We start from the raw sequence: 19,413 nt of genomic DNA, 5'->3' as shown, positions 1-19,413 counted from the left end.
CTATTAACCTAGAGCCTAGTGCCAGTTCATGTTTTTTCCCTGTTTTAGAGTTTCATAGAAAAGGAATACCAAACAGAGTCCAAATGGAATAAAACTTTTGCGATGATCTTTCTTGGACCAGAAGCAAACCATGAGACTTGGAGATGAAGTCAGAGGAGCAATGAGGCAGCCACAAGGATGGAGGGAGCGCCCCTTGTCTTGTGGGCCCCTCGTGGGTGTCCTGACCTAATTTCTTCGCCTATATATTCCATTATACCCCAAAACCATTAGGGGCATCCACAAAAACACTTTTCCACCACCGCAACCTTCTGTACCCGTGAGATCCCATCTAGGGGCCTTTTCCGGCGTCCTGCGTGAGTAGTTTACCTCAGACCTACGAGTCGATAGCTAGTAGCTAGATGGCTTCTTCTCTCTCTTCGATTCTCAATACCATGTCCTCCTCGATGTTCTTGGAGATCTATTTGATGTAATACTCTTTTGTGGTGTGTTTGTCGAGATCCGATAAATTGTGGATTTATGATCAGTTTATCTATGGATATTATTTGAATCTTCTCTGAATTCTTTTATGCATGATTTGATGTCTTTGCAAGTCTCTTCGAATTATCGGTTTGGTTTGGCCAACTAGATTGGTTCTTCTTGCAATGGGAGAAGTGCTTAGCTTTGGGTTCAATCTTGTGGTGTCATTTCCCAGTGACAGTAGGGGCAGCAAGGCACGTATTGTGTTGTTGCTATCTGTCGGATTACGGGTTTCGCAAACCCTTGAAAAATTCAAACTCTAGGTTGCGTGCGGAGATCTCAACCTGCCCAGCTTGCCTACTCGTGATCCTCCTAAGCCTAGGGCGACGAGCTCGAAGAGACAAAGGGACACAACAGTTTATCCTGGTTTGGGCCACCTTGCGGTGTAATACCCTACTCCAGCATTTTTCTGGATTGCCTCGAAGGGCCGAGGGTGAACTAGTATAGTGGATGAACTGGCCTCAGGAGGTGAGGTGTTCTTGAGCTCAAGAGAGTTGGTGAGGTGGTCGGGTGAGAATGGATCCGATCCCCCTCTATGGTGGTAGCTAAGTCCTATTTATAGTGGCCTTGGTCCTCTTCCCAAATGTTGGCGGGAAGGGATCCCACAACGGCAGGATTTGACAGGGGACAAGTAGTACATCAGATCCTTACAAAAGTGGTCTTCGCCTGTGAAAAGCCCCTGCCCATGACGCTGTGGTGGGATCGGTGATGACCTCTGTCCTGCCGTCCTGGTGGACTTGGTCTCGTTGCACCAGAATGGAAACCTTTGGCTGATCCCTCGGGACTCTGTGCCTGTGGCTTGCCTCCCTTGAACCGAAGAGGAAATTGGCACTCTGCGCCCGCTGGCGCCCGCCTGGTCTTTATCGTCATGGATCATGTCAGCTTAGCCTCATGAGATGCACCTTGCATAGAACTCTCCGCCCCTCGGGAGCCAGCCAGAAGAGGCTGATCCCCTCGGGGGCCTTGGCATCCTCCGCCTCGCGAGGCTTGGCCCCTCGCGAGGGTCTTGAGATGTTGATCTCGAAGCTGGGCCGTACCCGACCGTCGGTGGAGCCACACGGTGGGCCGCAGGCAGGCAAGTCTGGATACCCCCATATCCAGAACGCCAACAGTAGCCCCTGGGCCCAAGGCGCGCTCGGACTTGACTTTCAGGCGAAGCCAAGGGGAAAGTGCGGAGCGGTGCAGGCCCTAACCGCCGCGGCCTTGATGACATGTGGCGATTGATGGGACATGGGCGTCTCCACTTCCCAACGCGGCCTCGGCAACTGTTCGACTTGACGAAACAATGCGGCATGCAGAAGATCATCATGGCGCAAGGTCGTGGAGGCTGGCGGTTGGCCTTTCTTGGCTATAAATGTGGGGTAGCGGTAGAGCCCCCACTCATCTCTCCTTCGACTTCCTGCCGCCCGCTTCTTCTCCTTCTTCGTCTTGTTTCCATGGCGTCGCCGAGGAGGTTTTTGGCGGCCGAGAAGGGGAAAGCTTCCAAGGACGGACCAGCCGCTCCGCCTCCCAAGAGAGGCCATGGCCGTCCCCGTAAGCACCCCGCGGCCCCCATGGTGGCACCCAGGGGGCGCGGGCATGCACCCCCCAGAGCCGGCGTTTCTCTTGGTGCCCGCGAGGGCACCTCTTCTTGCGGCAAGGGCCACCGGCTTCGGATCAGCCCCCATGACGAGGGGAGATGCGTCGTGATCGTGCGCCCGCCTCGGCCGTGCTTCTCTTTGCTGGACGCGCTCCCTGAGTTTGTGGTGTGGCCGGAGAGCCCGCCGTAACCTCGCTCCGGCTTCCATGTTTCTTCTCCGGTGAGCTTCCATCCTCAGGGCTCAATGGTCTCTGGCTGACGGCTACTGCAGTAGAGCTTCATGGGTCGGGGCTAAGGTCGCCGCCTCTGGCAGCGTGGTCCTGACCCGCGGTTGGCAGACGTTCCCCTACGCGCGAGGCCTGGGCGGAAGGTGCACCCTTCACTTCAAGTATGACGGCCTGGTGACCCTCTATGTGAGGGTGTTCAGGGACGGCCGCCACATGGGGTGCTGCCCGGAGGACGGCAGTGACGATGAGGGTGCTGCTCGGAGGACGGTAGCGACGACGAAGGTGAGCTTGGCCTTGGCCTTGGCGGTGCGTGCTCCTCTTCTCGCGATGGCGGCTCTTCTTCGAATGAGAGCTCGAGTAGTGGTGGCTACGACCGGCCCCCACGTCGTCGCGCTCGGGGAAAGGATGGCGGTGGTTCGTCTCGCCGCAGCGCTCCAGTGAAGCTGGAGAGGAGCCCGACGTGAGTCTGGGGGCCGCCGAACTTGGACTCAAGAGCGGCCGCAGCCCCAGGTCGCCTATGGGGGAACTGGTGGAGCACTGGGCCACCTTGAGGCGCTGCTTGAGGATGCGGCGCTGGTGCTTGCTACGTCTTGAGCATGTGTCAGTTTTCCCTTGAAGAGGAAAGGGTGATGCGGCAAAGTAGCGTAAGTATTTCCCTCAGTTTTTGAGAACCAAGGTATCAATCCAGTAGGAGGCTACACTCAAAGCCCTCGTACCTGCACAAACAAACAAGAACCTTGCAACCAACGCGATAAAGGGGTTGTCAATCCCTTCACGGCCACTTGCAAAAGTGAGATCTGATAGAGATAATGAATATTTTTGGTAGTTTTTTTGATATAGATTGGAAAGTAAAGATTGCAACATAAAGTAGATCGGAAACTTATATGATGGAAAATAGACCCGGGGGCCATAGGTTTCACTAGTGGATTCTCTCAAGATAGCATAAGTATTATGGTGGGTGAACAAATTACTGTCGAGCAATTGACAGAATAGTGCATAGTTATGAGAATATCTAGGCATGGTCATGTATATAGGCATCACGTCCGCGACAAGTAGATCGAAATGATTCTGCATCTACTACTATTACTCCACACATCGACCGCTATCCAGCATGCATCTAGAGTATTAAGTTCATAAGAACAGAGTAACGCATTAGGCAAGATGACATGATGTAGAGGGATAAACTCAAGCAATATGATATAAACCCCATCTTTTTATCCTTGATGGCAACAATACAATACATGCCTTGCTGCCCCTGATGTCACTAGGAAAGGACACCGCAAGATTGAACCCAAAGCTAAGCACTTCTCCCATTGCAATAAAGATGAATCTAGTAGGCCAAACCAAACTGATAATTCGAAGAGACTTGCAAAGATAACAAATCATACATAAAAGAATTCAAAGGAGATTCAAATATTGTTAATAGATAATCTTGATCATAAACCCACAATTCATCAAATCTCGACAAACACACCGCAAAAAGAATTAAATCGAATAGATCTCCAAGAAGATCGAGGAGAACTTTGTATTGAGATCCAAAGAGAGAGAAGAAGCCATCTAGCTAATAACTATGGACCCGAAGGTCTGTGGTAGACTACTCACACTTCATTGGAGGGGCTATGGTGTTGATGTAGAAGCCCTCCGTGATCGATTCCCCCTCCGACGGAGCACCGGAAAAAGCCCCAAGATGGGATCTCACGGGTACAGAAGGTTGCGGCGGTGGAAATAGGGTTTCATGGCGCTCCTAGATGTTTTCAGGGTATATGAGTATATATAGGCGAAAGAAGTCGGTTAGGGGAGCCACAAGGGGCCCAGGGGGCGCACCTACCCCCTTGGTCGCCCCTCCCTGCCTTGTGGCCGCCTCGTTTGTTTATTGACGTCCACTCCAAGTCTCCTGGATTGCGTTTGTTCCAAAAATGACTCTCCCGAAGGTTTCATTCCGTTTGGACTCCGTTTGATATTCCTTTTCTGCGAAACACTGAAATAGGTAAAAAACAACAATTTGGACTGGGACTCTGGTTAATATGTTAGTCCCAAAAATAGTATAAAAGTATATAATAAAGCCCATTAAACATCCAAAACAGATAATATAATAGCATGGAACAATAAAAAATTATAGATACGTTGGAGACGTATCAGTGCCTGGTTCGTATGCCCTCGGGTCTTCTTTGTTTAGCCTTTACTTTCTCCTGTAATTCGAAAAAAAGATGGTGTACCCCGCCGGGGCGTGTAATGAACTATGCCAGTTATGCTCTTTATGCTATGCTTGCTATCTTGATGCTGTGCTATAATGTTTGCGCTCTGAGTAAGCCAGGATAGGAAAACTTAGCTTGATGTGCGCGTAGTAGCTTTCTGCCTCGTGAGGACTTGGCTTCTGGCACTCAACAAGGCTCCCTTCCTGGGGAGCTGGAGGTCACAAACCTCGAGAGACGCCTCAGGGTCTCGAGAGCCGCCGCGGAACCGCTGCAGGGCTGCTTTTAAAGGAAAAGGAAAACTGACGAGCACCTCAGTCCTCCTTATGTGAGCCCCCTGTCATAGATTAGCTCTGACTTAATGCACCGCATTGCGCTTCCTGGGGGGCACGGATATGGGGGGTGTGGATGCCTATGAGCTTGATCGAGGACTCCTCGCGTGGACAAGGCCGAAGCACCAGGGCAGCGGGGTTCGGCATGATTGATAACCCACAAGTATAGGGGATCAATTGTAGCCTCTTTCGATAAGTAAGAGTGTTGAACCCAACGAGGAGCTAAAGGTAGAACAAATATTCCCTCAAGTTCTATCAACCACCGATACAACTCTACGCACGCTTAACGCTCGCTTTACCTAAAACAAGTATGAAACTAGAAGGACTTTGTAGGTGTTGTTGGATACTTTTGCAAGTTTATAAAGAGCACATAAATAAAAACTAGGGGCTGTTTAGATAAAGATGCAATGAAGTTAGTATAGCGAGTGTGGAAAAGTGGTGGTAGGAGTTTTGAAATTGTCCCTAAGCAATTGACTACTTTACTAGACCGACAGCAAGTTTTATGTGGGAGAGGCCACTGCTAGCATGTCATCCCTGACTTGGAATTCTATGCACTTATGATTGGAACTATTAGCAAGCATCCGCAACTACTAACATTCATTAAGGTAAAACCCAACCATAGCATCAAGATATATTGGCCCCCCTTCAATCCTGTATGCATCAATTTCTATGCTAGGTTGAAGCTTCTATCACTCTTGCCCTCCAATACATTGTCCTATCAACATACAACTAACCCTATGGTGTGATCCACGCGCACGCTCATATGACAGCAACATAAGCACAAGCAAATTAAACCAATCATAGCAATTCACCAATTACTGATAGGACAACGAAAATCTACTCAGACATCATAGGATGGCAACACATCATTGGATAACAATATGAAGCATAAAGCACCATGTTCAAGTAGAGGGTACAACGGGTTGCGAGAGAGTGGACCGCTGTAGATAGATGGGGGAAGGTGATGGAGATGTTGGTGAAGACAACGAAGGTGTTGGTGTAGATCGCGGTGATGATGATGGCCCCGGTGGCACTCCGGCGCCGCCGGAAGTGACGGGGAGAGAGCCCCCCTCCTTCTTCTTCTTCCTTGACCGTCTCCCTAGGTGGGAGAAGGGTTTCCCCTCTGGTCCATGGTCTCCATGGCGTGGGAGGGGCGAGAGCCCCTCCGAGATTGGATCTGCCTCTCTGTATCTCTCTGTTTCTGCGCTCCTAATTTTGCCCTTTCACCATTTCTTATATTCTCGGAGATCCGTAACTCCGATTGCATTGAAACTTTGAGCATGATTTTTCTCCGGATATTAGCTTTCTTGTGGCGAAACAAGGGCAACAACCGCCTTACGGGGTGTCGACGAGGGTCAGGGGTGCGCCCCTGCCTCATGGGCCCCTCGAGCATCATATCGCGTTGATTCCACTTCTCAAAATTCAGATATAATCCAAAAAGAATCTCCGACCGTATTTATCCCGTTTGGACTCTGTTTGATATAGATTTTCTAGGACACAAAAAACATGCAACAAACAGGAACTAGCACTGGGCACTGGATCAATATGTTAGTCCCAAAAATAGTATAAAAAGTTGCTAAAAGTATATGAGAGTTGTATAATATTGGCAAAGAGCAATTAAAAATTATAGATACGATGGAGACGTATCAGCATCCCCAAGCTTAATTCCTTCTCGTCCTTGAGTAGGTAAATAATAAAAAAGATAATTTTGATGTGGAATGCTACCTAGCATAATCTTGATCATGTAATATAATCATGGCATGAATATTAAGACACAAGTGATTCAAAGAAATAGTCTATCATTTGACATAAAGACATCAATACTCAGGCATCCCAACAAACTATCATGTCTTTCAAAATATCAATGCTAAAGAACGATATCCCTACAAAATCATATAATCTTGCGATGCTCTGTCTTCTTAACACAAAGTATTTATCATGCACAACCCCGATGACAAGCCGAACAACTGGTTCATACTTTTTAACGCGCTTCAGCTTTTTCAAACCCGTGCAATATATGAGTGCAAGCCATGGATATAGCACTACAGGTGGAATAGAATATGATGGTGGAGGTTGTGTGGAGAAGACAAAAAGGGAGAAAGTCTCACATCGACGCAGCTAATCAACGGGCTATGGAGATGCCCATCAATTGATGTCAATGCGAGGAGTAGGGATTGCCATGCAACGGATGCACTGGAGCTATACATGTATGAAAGCTCAAACTGAAACTAAGTGGGTGTGCATCCAACTTGCTTGCTCATGAAGACCTCGGGCATTTGAGGAAGCCCATCATCGAAATATACAAGCCAAGTTCTATAATGAAAATTCCCACTAGTATATGAAAGTGATAACTCAAGAGACTCTCTGTATGAAGAACATGGTGCTATTTTGAAGCACAAGTGTGGTAAAAGGATAGTAACATTGCCCCTTCTCTCTTTTTCTCTCATTTTTTTTGTTTTGTAGGGCTGATGTCTACTACACAACCTTCTTCTTGTAGACGTTGTTGGGCCTGCAAGTGCACAGGTTTGTAGGATAGTAGCAAATTTCCCTCAAGTGGATGACCTAAGGTTTATCAATCCGTAGGAGGCGAAGGATGAAGATGGTCTCTCTCAAGCAACCCTGCAACCAAATAACAAAGAGTCTCTTGTGTCCCCAACACACCCAATACAATGGAAAATTGTATATGTGTACTAGTTCGGCGAAGAGATGGTGATACAAGTGCAAAATAGATAATATATATGGGTTTTTGTAATCTGAAATAATAAAAACAGCAAGGTAACAAGTGGTAAAAGTGAGCGTAAACGGTATTGCAATGATACGAAACAAGGCCTAGGGTTCATACTTTCACTAGTGCAAGTTCTCTCAACAATAATAACATAGATAGATCATATAACAAGCCCTCAACATGCAACAAAGAGTCACTCCAAAGACACTAATAGCGGAGAACGAACGAAGAGATTATGGTAGGGTACGAAACCACCTCAAACTTATTCTTTCGGATCAATCTATTCAAGAGTTCGTACTAGAATAACACCTTAAGACACAAATCAACCAAAACCCTAATGTCACCTAGATACTCCATTGTCACCTCAAGTATCTGTGGGCATGATTATACGATATGCATCACACAATCTCAGATTCATCTATTCAACCAACAAAAAGTACTTCAAAGAGTGCCCCAAAGTCTCTACTGGAGAGTCAAGAACGTGTGCCAACCCCTATGCATAGGTTTATGGGCGGAACCCGCAAGTTGGTCACAAAAACATACATCAAGAGGCACATGATATCCCATTGTCACCACAGATAAGCACGGCAAGACATGCATCAAGTGTTCTCATAAAAGACTCAATCCGATAAGATAACTTCAAATGGGAAACTCAATTCATCATAAGAGAGTAGAGGGGGAGAAACATCATAAGATCCAACTATAATAGCAAAGCTCGGGATACATCAAGATCGTGCCATAGAGGGAACATGAGAGAGAGAGATCAAACACATAGCTACTGGTACATACCCTCAGCCTCGAGGGTGAACTACTCCCTCCTCGTCATGGATACCGCCGGGATGATGAAGATGGCCACCGGTGAAGGATCCCCCCTCCGGCAGGGTGCCGAGAAGGGATCCCGAGAGGTTTTTGGTGGCTACAGAGGCTTGCAGCGGCGGAACTCCCTATCTATCTTGATATTCGATGGTTTTAGGGTACGTAGGCTTATATAGGCAAAAGAAGTCGGTCGGGAGGTGCTCGAGGGGCCCACGAGACAGGGGGCGCGCCCTACAGGGGGGCGCCCTCCTATCTCGTGGAGTCCTCGAGTATCTTCTGACTTGGAGTCCACGTCTCCAAGATGATATTCTTCCAAAAAATCACGTTGCCGAAGGTTTCATTCCGTTTGGACTCGGTTTGATATTCCTTTTCTTCGAAATACTGAAACAGGCAATTAAACAGCAATATGGGCTGGGCCTCCAGTTAATAGGTTAGTCCCAAAAGTAATATAAAAGTGTATAATAAAGCCCATAATCATTCAAAACAGGTAATATAATAGCATGGAACAATCAAAAATTATAGATACGTTGGAGACGTATCAAGCATCCCCAAGCTTAATTCCTGCTCGTCCTCGAGTAGGTAAATGATAAAAACAGAATTTTTGATGTGGAATGCTACATAGCATGATTCATAATGTAATTTTCTTTTATTGTGGCATGAATGTTCATATCCAAGTAATACAAAATAAAAGTTCATATTGACACAAGAAATAGTAATACTTCAAGCATACTAAGCAAGTAATCATGTCTTCTCAAAATAGCATGGCCAAAAGAAAGTTATCCCTACAAAATCATATAGTCTGGCTATGCTCTATCTTCATCACACAAAATATTTAATCATGCACAACCCCGATGACGAGCCAAGAAATTGTTTCATACTTTAATAATCTCAAACTTTTTCAACTTTAATGCAATACATGAGCGTGAGCCATGGACATAGCACTATATGTTGAATAGAACGGTGGTTGTGGAGAAGACAAAAAGGAGAAGATAGTCTCACATCAACTAGGCGTATCAAAGGGCTATGGATATGCCCATTAATAGATATCAATGTGAGTGAGTAGGGATTGCCATGCAACGGATGCACTAGAGCTATAAATATATGAAATCTCAACAAAAGAAAACTAGTGGGGTGCATCCAACTTGCTTGCTCATGAAGACCTAGGGCATTTTGAGGAAGCCCATCATTGGAATATACAAGCCAAGTTCTATAATGAAAAATTCCCACTAGTAAATGGAAGTGACAACATATGAGACTCTCTATCATGAACATCATGGTGCTACTTTGAAGCACAAGTGTGGTAAAAGGATAGTAGCATTGTTCCTTCTCTCTTTTTCTCTCATTTTTTTATTTGGGCCTTTTCCTTTTTTTATGGCCTCTTTTTTTATATATTTCATCCGGAGTCTCATCCCGACTTATGGGGGAATCATAGTCTCCATCATCCTTTCCTCACTGGGACAATGCTCTAATAATGATGATCATCACACTTGTATTTTTTTTACAACTCAACAATTACAACTCGAAACTTGGAACAAAATATGACTCTATATGAATGCCTCCGGCGGTGTACCGGGATATGCAATGAATCAAGTGCGACATGTATGAAAGAATTATGAACGGTGGCTTTGCCACAAATACAATGTCAACTACATGTTCATGCAAAAAGCAATATGACAAAAGTAATGTGTGTCATATGAACGGAACGGTGGAAAGTTGCATGGCAATATATCTCAGAATGGCTATGGAAATGCCATAATAGGTAGGTATGGTGGACATTTTGAGGAAGGTATAAGGTGGGTGTATGGTACCGCCGAAAGTTGCACGATACAAGAGAGGCTAGCAATAATGGAGGGGTGAAAGGAGTGCGTATGATCCATGTACTCAACATTAATCAAAAGAACTCATATACTTGTTGTAAAAATTTAGAAGTCATCAAAAACCAAAGCACTACACGCATGCTCCTAGGGGGATAGATTGGTAGGAAAAGACCATCGCTCGTCCCCGACTGCCATCATAAGGAAGACAATCAATAAATAAAATTGTGCTCCAACTTCATCACAAAGCGGTTCACCATACGTGCATGCTACGGGAATCACAAACTTCAAGTCAAGCATTCGTTAAATCCATAATCACCCAACTGGCATGACTTTAATATTACTACCTCCATATCTCAAAACAATTATCAAGCATCAAATTGATCATAGCATCCAATGCACTTTCTATGATAGTTTTCATTCAAATTACCATGCCGTTTTAAGACTCTCAAAATAATATAAGTGAAGCACTAGAGCAAACGACAAACTACTCCAACAAGATATAAATGAAGATCAATGAGTAGCTAAATAATTATGCAACTATGTGAAGACTCTATCTCATTAAAGAATATCAGATCTTGGTATCTTATTCAAACAGCAAGCAAAACAAAATAAAATGACAATGCAAGGATAGCAAAACTCATGTGAAGAAGCAAAAACTTAGGCTCAACCGATACTAACCGATGATTGCCGAAGAAGAAAGGTGGGATGCCTACCGGGGTATCCCCAAGCTTAGATGCTTGAGACATCCTGAAATATTATCTTGGGGTGCCTTGGGCATCCCCAAGCTTGAACTTTTGTGTCTCCTTAATTCCTCTCATATCATGGTTTCTCTTCTTTTTATCAAAAACTTCATTCACAACAAACTCAACAAGAACTCGTGAGATCGGTTAGTATAAACCAATGCAAAACCTTATCATTTTCTACTGTAACAAATCACTAAAATTATTATTCAACATTGAATACTAAATGCCTCTGCATATTTAATACTCCTATCCTCAAATAGAATCATTAAACAGGCAAACATACGCAAACAATGCAAACATAACAGCAATCTGAGAAAACAGTACAGTCTGTAAAGAATGCAAGAGTATCAATACTTCCCTAACTCCTAAAATTATGAACTAATTCCCACTGTAATAAATTTATCATAGCTTAATACTCAAAAAGATTCAACGTTATACCACTCTCTGACTTTTCTAGGGAATTTTTGCAACAGCAGTAAACTTTCTGTTTTCTGACAGCAATATGTATACTAGCAAAATAAGCATGGCAAAGGCTATCCTTGACTTTTTTTATTGAAACTAAAGATGCAAAACATTACTCTAACTAACAGCAAGCAAAAACTAACAAAAGAAAATGACGCTCCAAGCAAAACACATATCATGTGGCGAATAAAAAAAAGCTCCAAGTAAAGTTACCGATGAACGAAGACGAAAGAGGGGAGGCCTTCCGGGGAATCCCCAAGCTTAGGCTTTTGGTTGTCCTTGAGTATTACCTTGGGGTGCCTTGGTCATCCCCAAGCTTAGGCTCTTGCCACTCCTTATTCCATAGTCCATCGAATCTTTACCCAAAACTTGAAAACTTCAACCACACAAAACTCAAAACAAAACTCGTAAGCTCCGTTAGTATAAGAAAATAAAACCACCACTTAGGTACTGTAATGAACTCATTATAAATTCATATTGGTGTAATATCTACTATAATCTAACTTCTCTATGGTTCATACCACTTAATACTAGCCATAGATGCATCAAAATAAGCAAACAACACAATGAAAACAGAATCTGTCAAAAACAGAACAGTCTGTAGTAATCTGTATCAGACGTATACTTAAGGAACCGCAAAAATTATTAAATAAATTGCTGGACCTGAGGAATTTGTCTATTAATCATCTGCAAAAAGAATCAACCTAAAATCACTCTCCAGTAAAAATGGCATCCATTCTCGTGAGCGCTAAAGTTTCTGTTTTTCACAGCAAGATCACATAAACTTCACTCAAGTCTTCCCAAAGGTTATACTTGGCACTTTATTGAAACAAAAGCTATAAAACATGATTACTACAGTAGCATAATCATGTGGACACACAAAAACAGTAAGGGTAAATATTAGGTTGTCCCCCAACAAGCGCTTTTCTTTAATGCCTTTTTAGCTAGGCATGATGATGGCAATGATGCTCACATAAAAGATAAGAATTGAAACATAACGGGAGCATCATGAAGCATATGACTAGCACATTTAAGCCTAACTCACTTCCTATGCATAGGGATTTTGTGAGAAAACAACTTATGGGAGCAATAATCAACAAGCATAGGAAGGTAAAACAAGCATAACTTCAAGATTTTCAACACATAGAGAGGAAACTTGACATTATTGCAACTCCTACAAGCATATGTTCCTCTCTCATAATAGTTTTCAGTAGCATCATGAATGAATTAAACAATATAACCAGCACCTAAAACATTCTTTTCATGATCTACAAGCATAGAAATTTACTACTCTCCTCATAAGCAAATTTCTTCTCATGAATAGTAGTGGGAGAAAACTCAACAAAATAATTATCATGTGAGGCATAATCCAATTGAAAACTAAAATCATGATGACAATTTTCATGTTTATCATTATTCCTAATAGCATACAAGTCATCACAATAATCATCATAGATAGCTACTTTGTTCTCATATTCAATTGGAACTCTTCCGAAATAGTGGGATCATCACTAAATAAAGTTGTCACTCTTCCAAATCCACTTTCATGTTCATCACAATAATATTCAACATCCTCCAAAATAGTGGGATCAATACTACCTAAAGTTGACACTCTTCCAAACCCACTTTCATCAATATAATCATCATAAATAGGAGGCATGCTTTCATCATAATAAATATTCTCATCAAAACTTGGGGGACAAAAAATATCATATTCATCAAACATAGCTTCCCCAAGCTTGTGGCTTTGCATATCATTAGCATCATGGATATTCCAGGAATTCATACTAACAACATTGCAATCATGCTCATCATACAAACATATAGTACCAAACATTCTAATGCATTCTTCTTCTAGGACATGAGCACAATTTTCCCTTCCATCATTCTCACGAAGGATATTAAAAAGATGAAGCGTATGAGACAAACTCAACTCCATTTTTTGTAGTTTTATTTTATAAACTAAACTAGTGATAAAACAAGAAACAAAAAGATTCGATTGCAAGATCTAAAGATATACCTTCAAGCGCTAACCTCCCCGGCAACAGCGCTAGAAAAGAGCTTAGTTGACGGGGTGTGAGTGAGTGCCCTTTACCTAGCCTCCCCGACAACGGCGCCAGAAAAGAGCTTGATGTCTACTACACATCCTTCTTCTTGTAGACGTTGTTGGGCCTACAAGTGCACAGGTTTGTAGGACAGTAGCAAATTTCCCTCAAGTGGATGACCTAAGGTTTATCAATCCGTAGGAGGCGTAGGATGAAGATGGTCTCTCTCAAGCAACCCTCCAACCAAATAACAAAGAGTCTCTTGTGTACCCAACACACCCAATACAATGGAAAATTGTATAGGTGCACTAGTTCAACGAAGAGATGGTGATACAAGTGCAAAATAGATAATAGATATGGGTTTTTGTAATCTGAAATAATAAAAACAGCAAGGTAACAAGTGGTAAAAGTGAGCGTAAACGGTATTGCAATGATAGGAAACAAGGCCTAGGGTTCATACTTTCACTAGTGCAAGTTCTCTCAACAATAATAACATAGATAGATCATATAACAAGCCCTCAACATGCAACAAAGAGTCACTTCAAAGACACTAATAGCGGAGAACGAACGAAGAGATTATGGTAGGGTACGAAACCACCTCAAAGTTATTCTTTCGTATCAATCTATTCAAGAGTTCGTACTAGAATAACACCTTAAGACACAAATCAACCAAAACCCTAATGTCACCTAGATGCTCCATTGTCATCTCAAGTATCTGTGGGCATGATTATACGATATGCATCACACAATCTCAGATTCATCTATTCAACCAACACAAAGTATTTCAAAGAGTGCCCCAAAGTCTCTACCGGAGAGTCAAGAATGTGTGCCAACCCCTATGCATAGGTTCATGGGCGGAACCCACAAGTTGGTCACCAAAACATACATCAAGAGGCACATGATATCCCATTGTCACCACAGATAAGCATGGCAAGACATACATCAAGTGTTCTCATAAAAGACTCAATCCGATAAGATAACTTCAAAGGGGAAACTCAATTCATCACAAGAGAGTAGAGGGGCAGAAACATCATAAGATCCAACTATAATAGCAAAGCTCGGGATACATCAAGATCGTGCCATAGAGGGAACATGAGAGAGAACACGAGAGAGAGAGATCAAACACATAGCTACTGGTACATACCCTCAGCCTCGAGGGTGAACTACTCCCTCCTCGTCATGGATAGCACCGGGATGATGAAGATTGCCACCGGTGAAGGATCCCCCTCCGGCAGGGTGCCGGGAAGGGCTCCCGAGAGGTTTTTGGTGGCTACAGAGGCTTGTGGCAGCGGAACTCCTGATCTATCTTGATATTCGATGGTTTTATGGTACGTAGGCTTATATAGGCGAACGAATTCGGTCGGGAGGTGCTCGAGGGGCCCACAAGACAGGGGGGCGCACCTTCCTATCTCGTGGAGTCCTCGAGTATCTTCTGACTTGAACTCCACATCTCCAGGGTGATATTCTTCCAAAAAATCACGTTGCCAAAGGTTTCATTGCATTTGGACTCCGTTTGATATTCCTTTTCTTCGAAATACTGAAATAGGCAATAAAACAGCAATATGGGCTGGGCCTCTGGTTAATAGGTTAGTCCCAAAAGTAATATAAAAGTGTATAATAAAGCCCATAATCATTCAACACAGGTAATATAATAGCATGGAACAATCAAAAATTATAGATACGTTGGAGACGTATCAAGGGCTTCTTTGGCCTCTTTTTTTTTAAAGTCCGGAGTCTCATACCAACTTGTGGGGGAATCATAGTCTCCATCATTCTTTCCTCACTGGGGAATGCTCTAATAATGATGATCATCACACTTTTATTTACTTACAACACAATATTACAACTCGATACTAGATCAAAACTATGACTCTATATGAATGCCTCCGGCTGTGTACCGGGATGTGCAATGATCTAGCGTAGCAATGAAATCAAAATGGACAAGCCATGAAAACATCATGCTAGCTATCTTACGATCATGCAAAGCAATATGACAATGAATGCTCAAGTCATGTATATGATGATGATGGAAGTTGCATGGAAATATATCTCGGAATGGCTATGGAAATGCCATGATAGGTAGGTATGGTGGCTGTTTTGAGGAAGATATAATGAGGCTTATGTGTGATAGAGCGTATCATATCACGGGGTTTGGATGCACCGGAGAAGTTTGCACCAACTCTCGAGGTGATAAAGGGCAATGCACGGTACCGTAGAGGCTAGCAAATTGTGAAAAGGTAAGAGTGCGTATAATCCATGGACTCACATTAGTCATAAAGAACTCATATACTTATTGCAAAAGTTTATTATCCCTCGAAGCAAAGTACTACTACGCATGCTCCTAGAGGGGGAGGTTGGTAGGAGTTAACCATCACGCGCCCAAAACCTTCACACAAAGGAGGACAATCAATAATAAGTCATGCTCCAACTTCTTAGCATAACGAGAGACTATACGTGCATGCTTCGGGAATCACAAACCTTAACACCAATATTCTTACTAAATACAACCATTTACTAGTACCTCCCACATATTATCATCTCTATATTGCAAAACTATTGCAAGGAATCAAACATATCATATTCAGTGATCTACAAGTTTTATGTAGGATTTTATGACTAACCATGTGAATGACCAATTCTTGTCATCTCTCTAAATAGATATAAGTGAAGCAAGAGATTTTAATTCTTTCTACAAAAGATATGCCCATGCTCTAACAAATATAACTGAAGCAAAAGAGCATTCTACAAATGGCGGTTTTCTATGTGAAGAGAAATATGCAATCCAAACTTCAAATGATATAAGTGAAGCACATGAAGCATTCTATAAAGCCATACTCAAAAGATTTAAGTGAAGTGCAATGAGAATTCTATAAATCAATCATGGACTATCTCATACCAGCATGGTGCATAAAAGAAAAGTGAAAACTAAATGCAAAAAACGCTCCAAGATTTGCACATATCACATGAACGAAACGAATCCGAAAACTTACCGATACTTGTTGAAGAAAGATGGGATGCCTTCCAGGGCATCCCCAAGCTTAGACGCTTGAGTCTCCTTGAATATTTACTTGGGGTGCCTTGGGCATCCCCAAGCTTCAGCTATTGCCTCTTCTTCTTCTTCTTCTCACATCGAGACCTCCTCGATCTTCGAACACTTCATCCACACAAAACTCAATAGAAAGCTCGGTAAGATCCGTTAGTATAATAAAGCAAATCACTACTCTCAGTACTGTTGCAAACCAATTCATATTTTGTTTTTGCATTTTAGCTACTGTAATATAGCTTTTCCATGGCTTACTCCACTGATAGAAATCGATAGTTTCATCAAAACAGGCAAACTATGGATCAAAAACAGAATCTGTCTTAAACAGGACAGTCTGTAGTAATCTGAACATTCACCATATTTCTGGTACTCCAAAAATTCTGAAAAAATTAGGAAAAATAAAAAAAATGTAAATAAAGACAGTGCAAAAAGTGAGCATGAACAAAGTCAATGGTAGCTCCCACTTTAATAATGCCCGTGTGTCTCACTTTCGCTTTTCTTTTTGAAAAAGTTTTGGGTTCCCATCTTAATTTTTTTGTTTTTAAACTTTATGAAAGCACACAACAGAAATAAATGACTCTCTAAAACTTCCGGGTTGTCTCCCTGGCAGCGCTTTCTTTAAAGCCATTAAGCTAGGCATATAGTGCTCAAGTAATGGATCCACCCGGATCCCAAGGTATATCAAAGCCAATTTAATAGTGAGCACAAAGTAACATATATCATGCAAAAACAAAGTCTAACTCTCTTCCTATGCATCGGCATGTCATAAAAGAACCATTCATGCACACCAAGTAAAGGCCAATGCATAGTAAACAGTTTCTTGCAATTCTATCGTGTTGGAAACATAAAGAGGCGGAGACGTAGTTCCTTTATCATAATAATTGCAAGTTGGAGCAGCAAGCACATGCATATCATATCTATCAAAATCATCATGTGCAACGGTAAAATGCAACCCATCAACATAATCCTTAATAAGAGCAGATTTCTCTGATATAGTGTAGTTTGGAGAATTCAAAAAGATAATAGGACTATTATGTGTGGGTGCAATAGCACCAATTTCATGTTTAACATAAGGAACTATAGCAAGTTCATCTCCATAAGCATCATTCATATTGGCATCATGGCCACAAGCATAGCAAGCATCATCAAAAAGGTGTATTTCAAGAGAATCAATGGGATCATAACAATCATCATAGCAATCATCCTTCAGTAAGCACGAAGGGAAATTAAACAATGTATGAGTTGAAGAGTTACTCTCATTAGAAGGTGGGCACGGGTGATCAATCCACTCTTCCTCCTTTTGTTCTTCGCTCTCCTCCTCATCTTTTTCATCCAATGAGCTCACAATTTCATCAATTCCTTCTTCCATAGACTCCTGCAAAATATTAATCTCTTCTTGGACAACGGAGGAGTCCTCAATATATGGCTTAACATAGGCATTAGAAGCATAATTATCATAACAATATTTAAGTATGGCAAATTTTTCAGATTTCTAAAGAGTAGCATCATACTTTCCAATCAAACAAGCAATTTCATAAGCACCCTTAAAAGCAACAAATTCTTCAATTTGTTGAACATCATAGTAATTATAAACACCCTTAGCATACGAAGATACGATTCCATTATCACTAAACTCACATTGGTAGGGAAGGTGTTTCTTAGGGTCTTTCGAACAAGAAGTAAAATCATATATTTCACATAAATTCCAAGCATAGCATTGCAAACGATGAATTTGATCCAGTAAAAGTTTCGCTTTTTGAGATAAGCGGTGTCACACATAACAAGCATGCTCATCTAAAGATTTTCCCTCAACTAAGGTAGTTGGGGTTTCAGCACGAGCACATAAGGATCAAAGATGATCCAAGTAAACAGCTTCAGGAGTGTGATAGATTTTGAGTGGTTCTTCAACCATTGGTTTAGTAGGTACAACTAATTTTTTTGGTATTTTGCGTTTCCTACCCATAACTAATGATAGAAAACAAGAGCACAAAATAAAAACTACTTAGTGATAAAGCAAACAAGCACACACGAGAATATTCACCCCACTATATAACTCCCCGGCAACAGTGCCAGAAAAAGGTCTTGATAACTGTCGGTGTCAAAATCGGCGAATCTTGGGTAGGGGGTCCGGAACTGTGCGTGTAAGGCCAATGGTAACAGGAGGAGGGGGACACAATGTTTACCCAGGTTCAGGACCTCTCTATGGAGGTAATACCCTACTTCCTGCTTGATTGATCTTGATGAATATGAGTATTACAAGAGTTGATCTACCACGAGATCGTAGAGGCTAAACCCTAGAAGCTAGCCTATGATTATGATTGTTGTATACCTTATCGACTAGCCTGGCCCTGGTTTATATAATGCACCAGAGGCCTAGGATAACAAGAGTCCTAGAAGAATATGTCGGTGGGGGAGGAGTCCTTGCCTTGATCACCAAGTCTTGTGGAATCTTCCTTGTATGCGGCAGCCGTCCGAACTGGCCCATGAGTATACGGCCATGGGGGTCCTCGGCCCAATCCAACTGATCGGGAGATGATGTGGTGAGTACCCCCTAGTCGAGGACACCATTAGTAGCTCCCTGAATCGGTCTTCAAGTTGGGGATGCTCCTCGATTCTTCCAAACTGTTCTTCATCTTCGGTCATCGGTCTTGAAAACTGGTTCAACATCTTCTCATCTTAGATCTTGAGGATCTCCGAAGTGCATCCAAAGAGTTTACACGTCGGGTATCCGAGGAGCCCCTTTAAGTTTCCGGCCTTTATCAGTGCCTTGTTATTTTTATGCCACACCTCGGGTTTGAAGTTGTTCCCAGGCGGCAGTGTCCTCTTGCGTCCGAGCTCCAACGCCGGACTATATTCGAGGTATCTTTTGCAGCCGAGCACCAACACTGGGCTATATCCGAGCTCCAACGCAGGACA

The sequence above is a fragment of the Triticum dicoccoides genome, chromosome 2B (genome assembly GCF_002162155.2).
Source record: "Triticum dicoccoides isolate Atlit2015 ecotype Zavitan chromosome 2B, WEW_v2.0, whole genome shotgun sequence".
NCBI classification, from domain to species: Eukaryota; Viridiplantae; Streptophyta; class Magnoliopsida; order Poales; family Poaceae; genus Triticum; species Triticum dicoccoides.
This window is presented reverse-complemented; position numbering follows the sequence as displayed.